At 38.5% G+C, this 6,084-nt stretch overlaps 1 long non-coding RNA gene across 1 annotated transcript; it reads left to right on the forward strand.

Moving 5' to 3' along the window:
- The first annotated feature begins 284 nt into the window (after positions 1-284).
- LOC129348036 (uncharacterized) lies at positions 285-3,399 on the forward strand. The gene is made up of 3 exons (XR_008600456.1): positions 285-733; positions 1,877-2,025; positions 2,982-3,399. It is a non-coding gene; the product is annotated as an uncharacterized LOC129348036 (long non-coding RNA).
- The last annotated feature ends 2,685 nt before the right edge of the window (positions 3,400-6,084 follow it).

Here is a 6,084-nt window from a genome sequence, read left to right on the forward strand (position 1 = left end):
GCCTTCAGTGTATTGACACTTGTTTGTGGAATTACCATAAGTGGATTTATCGCACTCTTTATGGTCCGTGTACGGATCTGGTAATTGGATTTTCCGTTCTGAAACGGGTATTGAAAAACAAAAAACGAGTGGTTATTTGATTTTCGTTTTAAAATACAAAAATTAAAATTGAAATACAAGGCGTTTTTCCTTTTCATGATCAAAAAGGGATATACGATTTTTTAAAAAAAATGCTTTTATTTTCGTTTTATATTTAGAATAACAAGAAAGTAAAATCAATAAGAGACAGTAAACAAAAGGTCCGTTTTTTCATTTTCTGAGACCGGAAGTGGTCATCAGCAAGTGTGGAGCCAAACAGAGTACGGTGCATAGACTGTATATACATTTTTTTTCGTTAGTTTTCATGGTCAGAATGAGAGATCAGGTGGCCGATCTTAAAATAAATCAATATTGAATTTTTTTATATAGAGCGTTAAAGTTTTGCGAAGCCAGGGGGCGGGACTACTTGATTGACAGTCCGGTCTGGAATGATTGACAGGTCCTATGGAGGAGGCAGCAGAGACTCTGCTCTCCTCGTTTGGATTAATTCTGATATAATAACTGTTGGTTTATTTATCGGTGCAGCAGCAGAACATTTTCCACAGACAGTTTTCCTGCCCGTTGGCTTGTTTTAACCAGTTTTCTGCCTTCGGCTGATTCTACCAGCAGACACTGAAAGGACTCTGATAGTTCGGTAAGTAAATGTTTATTTTCGTATCGGTGCCGCTTTTAATGCACTTTATATGCAGCTTTAGTGTCAGATGTAATGTGTGCCATGCACTCCAGATGTTGGTGGAGTTTGTTTCAGTGTGTGTTGACCAGAGAAGAAAGTTAGCATAGTAAATATTAGCTTTAATGTTAGCGATGCTAACCGAGCTAGCTGCTCAGTCGTAGCCTGAATAAAGCTAACGTACCATCAAGCTAACGATGTTTGTGTTGAGTTTCATGTAAACAGCTGAAGTGTGTTGTGTTCCTGTAATGTGGTTCATTAAGTTCATAAAACTGTGGCTGGTTGACATTAATTTAACGTTCTGGAAACTTAAATGTGATTAAAACAGTAACGTTAATGTTCTACTTGTCAGTAATCAGCTTTAATTTGACACTAAAACAGACTCTGATAGTTTTAAATGACATCAGTTTTATTAATTTGTTGAAAATTGTCTCATTTGTTGTTGTGATGTTGCTGCTGATTCATTAAAAGCAGATGATCCGTGTTGAAGATATGTTTAGTTCTAGTATCACAAGTACAAGAAGGAAAATGGAAGCTCAGTTCTGCTATGTCAAAGATTTCAGGAGTAAAATAACTAAATGAGTCTTTATGCCTCAAACTTTAGTTTACAATAAAGAAATAATGAAATAATCACAGATAATAAAAATATAAATAGCAGAGAAAACCTGAGAGAATAATTTCCTGAGAAGTCTGTGAAGGAAAAGCAGCTTTTTATCCTGAAAGATCAGAATTGGCTCCAACATCTGCATCTGACAGCATCAAGTCAACCAGAAAGAAAAGAAAAACGAAAGTGACTTCTTTCTGATCACATCTGTTCCGCTGCTCACAGTCTGCTGCTGCTCACATTCTTCACCTTTATAGTCCACTTTTAAAAGTTCAGCAGACAGGTGCTCTGCTTTGGAGTGTGACGATGTCGTCGGTGATGTGGAGAGTGAAGTTTCCGTTTCACTCACAGTGTGCTTTAGGGCAGCCGGGTTGGACTTGATGTTTGAAATACTGATCGACAGCTCAGATTTAACTGTCTGTAGTTCCGTTTTGATGGGTGTTAAACTTTGACTCAAAGCCGCCAGGAGCTGGGTCTTTAAAATAACCGCTGTCTCGTTACAGAGTGAAAGTAGCAGTTCCTCCTTAAGGTCAGAGATTGCAGCATCTGAGGGCCTCTTCAAAAGAAGATGTAGTCGATGAAGGCGTTCTGGAGCAGGACCAGAAAGACCACGACCAAGCAGCGTTGAGATCTTAGGCAGCGTCTCCCTCAGGTGGGTGTCAACGGTGTTCACGGTCAGGTCTGTGGTAATCCTGTCAAAAAACAAAACAGAAAAAAATCTAGATTATAAATCAACATGTAACCAAAGCACTCTGTGTATAACGCCATATTATAGAATGTAGTTCAGAAAATGTCAAAGTATAGTATACTTTTCAAGAATAACATAGTATGGCCTGTAGTTCATAGTATAGCTTGGCAAAAAAAAAAAAAACAACATAGATTATGTGGTTCAAAAAGTGAAACATGATAGGATGTTGCCTAAAATTGTCATGTATGATATGTGGTTCAAAAAATGTCATAGTGCAATATATTGTTAAAATAGTATGTTATTCAAGAAAACATCAGAGTATAATATGTCGTCTAAAAAATGCCATAGAATAATATTTCATTGCACAAGTAAAAGTATAGTAATTTTAAAAACTGTTTAAATTCTTATAATATGTTGCTAAAAAACAACAAAACAAACTAAAATAAAAAAAAGTCATAGTAATATGTCAATTTAAAAAGCCTATAGTATAGAGTGTCGCCCAACAAACGTCATAGTATAGCATGTCACTCTAAAAACGTCATAGTTTAGCCTTTGGTCCACAAAACGTTGTTTTGTCCCAGCTGTCTGAAGTAGGTGAGGAGCAACAGAAAAACTGTTCAAACGCTGGTTTCCAGAGGGTCAGACCAGTATTTATTTGAAAGAGTAAGTTTACAACAACACAACATGTGAGGGGGTTAAAAGCAAATGAATGTTAGTAAAATAAAAATAAATAAACAGAACTAAAAGTGAACTTCACGTTGACATTGATGGGCATTCCAACCAGGAACAAAGTGAAAGATAATCAATACGAAAAAAAAACTCTTTCTGTTCACCTCTTCAAGCCCCAAAACACACCGCAGGAACACCCTAAACTAAAACTACCAATGGGTTTCCTGTTTTCCTTTCTGAACAATTCAAAGGTCCCTCTCTATTTCCCCACACATCCACCAACCACTGGAACACATCTCCAAAGTTCTGCCGGGCCAGCTCAGCTTCCCTTCAGAAGAAGTGCCGCCACCTGCCAGATGAAGGAGCCTTTTGAGAGGCAGCTGGCATCGTGATTGGACTGTCCTTTGTTCTATTCCAATCCAGCTTCAGCTCCAGAGACAGCAGGCGGGACGAGTCAACGGAGGCCGGGTGGACGAAGGCATGCAGCTGAGTACAATCCAGAAAACAACAGAGGAGGAGTGCAGCAGCCCAGGACCAGAACAGAGTACCATAGTATGTCTCTGAGAAAACATCATAGTATAGCCTTTGGTATGAAAAAACGCCATCATATACATCGTATATTGTACAAATAACAAGTCAAAGGAAAGAGACATACATTGTAGAATTGTAGTAATTGTGGGCTGACTGGTTTACTGATAATCAGTATTTTATTTTTTAGTGATTTACGGTAATAAATACATTTAAAAATGGTGCTACTTTGGCTCTGAACCTTTATCTGCCTGTGGTCGCTCTGTCTTCTGGAGTGATTTGATTGGTTATACGTCACAAATAAAACTCCTTTAACTTAACATCTGTAAACAAAACAAAAACGTATTTAACTCTGTTAAAGTTTATGTTCTTGTAAGTTTAACTCCAAGATTTTAAATACTTTCATTTACTGCAAAGGAATATCCAAATGAATATACTCCAAATGTCTCACTAATAATCATCATCGGCCTTAAAAACCCACAAAACACCCCTTTATACTCGACCACACTTGGTACAGTCCGGTTCCCCCTTCTATAAATCTGCTTGGAATCGTCCACTTCCTGTTTGTCAAAGTGGCCTTCTACCTGGACAGGTTTTGTTGGAGCTCATGCAACAAACATTTTGGGTAACTGCACTTTAATATGGATGGATGACACAGAATTAGAGTCTGTTTTAATGAGACTGAGTTAAGATGTGTAGCTCTGTCATTAAATAGTAAATTATTTCTCAGAATTCACAGAGAAAAGTCTGTAATGTTTGCTCGGTTAGCGTCCCACATGTTCTTTGGCTCAGCTAAAGCTAACTCTCTCCAACTTCTGGATCTCTTGAGTTGCTTGTTGTTAAAATATCTTGCTATAGGTGCTGAAGCTCAGAAAGTCTGAGATGTTTGTTCAAAATAAGCTCATTCTCAAGTCTTATCTGAACTGTCCTCTTTTGTTTAGACTTTCCCTAAACTTAGGAGTTAATGAAAGAGCAGCACATCCAGACTCGCTCTCATTTATGTAGAGATTAAACTTCAGTGTCATTCATTGATGTTAAAGTGCAGTTTTTCAAATGTTTGTTGCACATGCTCCCGATCAAACCAGTCCAAGTGGAAGACGATGTGAAGAGAAAGCTCCAGAGGATGAATATCACACATTTACGTTGGAAATAAATGTCCTTTAATTTGACATTGTCATGCAAATGATGTTCAAATCTTTGAGTGTTTTGCTGATGTTGGTTTCTAAATGTTTTTTGACACTCGGCCCCAAAGATTAAAACCTTGTACGGCTCACAAGCTGCAACAATTCACACATTATCAACTATCTTTCTGACTAAACTAAGATAAAAAGTGAAAAACTGCCTGATTCCTGCATCATGAATGTAAATCTTTTTGGTTTTTATGACAGTAAACTGAATATATTTGGGTTAGACATTTTATAAACCAAAACAAGAAATGAATTAGTGGAGAAAACAATCAACAGATTAATGGACAAAGAAAATGTGTTTTCCAACATATATGTCTGAATTACTCCAACATTACAAGATACATACAATTTTAATTCAATTTTGTTTATATAACGCCAATTACAGGTCAAATTGTCTCAAGACGCTTTATTTTTATATTTTTTTGTCTTATTTAAAATATGACAAAGTAAGAAATTTAAAGCTCGTGACTAATCCAATTATTTGTTTTTTAAAAAGACTAATGGAAAAATTAAAATAAGTTTCTCCACTAAAACTAATAAACATGAGGTCAAATAGAAGGAAGAGTTTTAAATACTGCAGTCCCACGACGACAAGAATAAAGTTTGTCAACAAAAACTAAATCTGCTGGTGGATTCCATGAAAGTCCTAATAAAGGATAATAAAGTGTGATACTAAAGGTTTGTGGTGCTAAAAATGTCAAAGTAAAGATATGAAGTTGAACATGTGGATGGAGGTTGATAAAAGTTGAAGTCCCTTCATTTCTCTGGAGCGACTCCATGGATTTTATGGATGGTGGTTAAAGACCTGCTCTGCTAGTGGTCTTCCTTGTAGTCGCTGTAAAAAGTCAGTCCATCCTGGCCGACTTCAACACCTCTTGACGTCAACTTGTTCTGCCTCTGACCTGGTGGAATCTCCAGAAACTGGGGAAAACCTGTGGAGACTTGAAGAACTCGTGGAGACTCGAAGAACTCGACGGGCGGGGGAAGGTGTGGTGGGTGGTGGTGGGAGGTGGGGGAGTAGAGGGGGGAGGCCGCCACCCACCTCCCCACCTACTCTCCGCCCTGACTCCACCCAGACTCCGCCTTGGCTCCACCCATGTGGTGACTTGAGAAACGACGATGACAAAGGGACGACGAAATTATATTATTTTATCTGATCTGTAGCTCAGTGAGTTAAGGATTTGCCTATGGAGCGGCAGGTCGCTGGTTCAAGACCAGACCCTTCTTAAACTTTATCAAAATCCTGACAAAGACAAACAAAGAAAACTGCCGCTGGCGGGTCTCGATCCTGCGACCCTCCGCTTGGGAGTCTTCTTCTTATCCCCCTGAGCTACTCGCTCAGATACAAATTCTTCCTTTTTTTGCGCATTTATCATCTAATTTTTGTTGTTTTCGAGTTTTTTTTAAACTCGAGTCTCGTCTCGACCGTTTTTCTCAGGAGGTTGGACTTCAGCCTTTGTGCTGGAGGGTGGAACCCTCATTTCCAAGACTTTCCAAAGCCTCCACACCTCCCGAGTCCTCAGGACCTGAGCTTTCACACAGTCTGAGGGCTGAAATTTTCTAAGTCCCACAGTAGTTCTCTGTTAGATTGAACTTTCAGACAGTCCAAGGACTGATATCTTCTAAGTCCCACAGTAGT

Source organism: Amphiprion ocellaris, chromosome 22 (assembly GCF_022539595.1).
Source record: "Amphiprion ocellaris isolate individual 3 ecotype Okinawa chromosome 22, ASM2253959v1, whole genome shotgun sequence".
Lineage (NCBI taxonomy): Eukaryota > Metazoa > Chordata > Actinopteri > Pomacentridae > Amphiprion > Amphiprion ocellaris.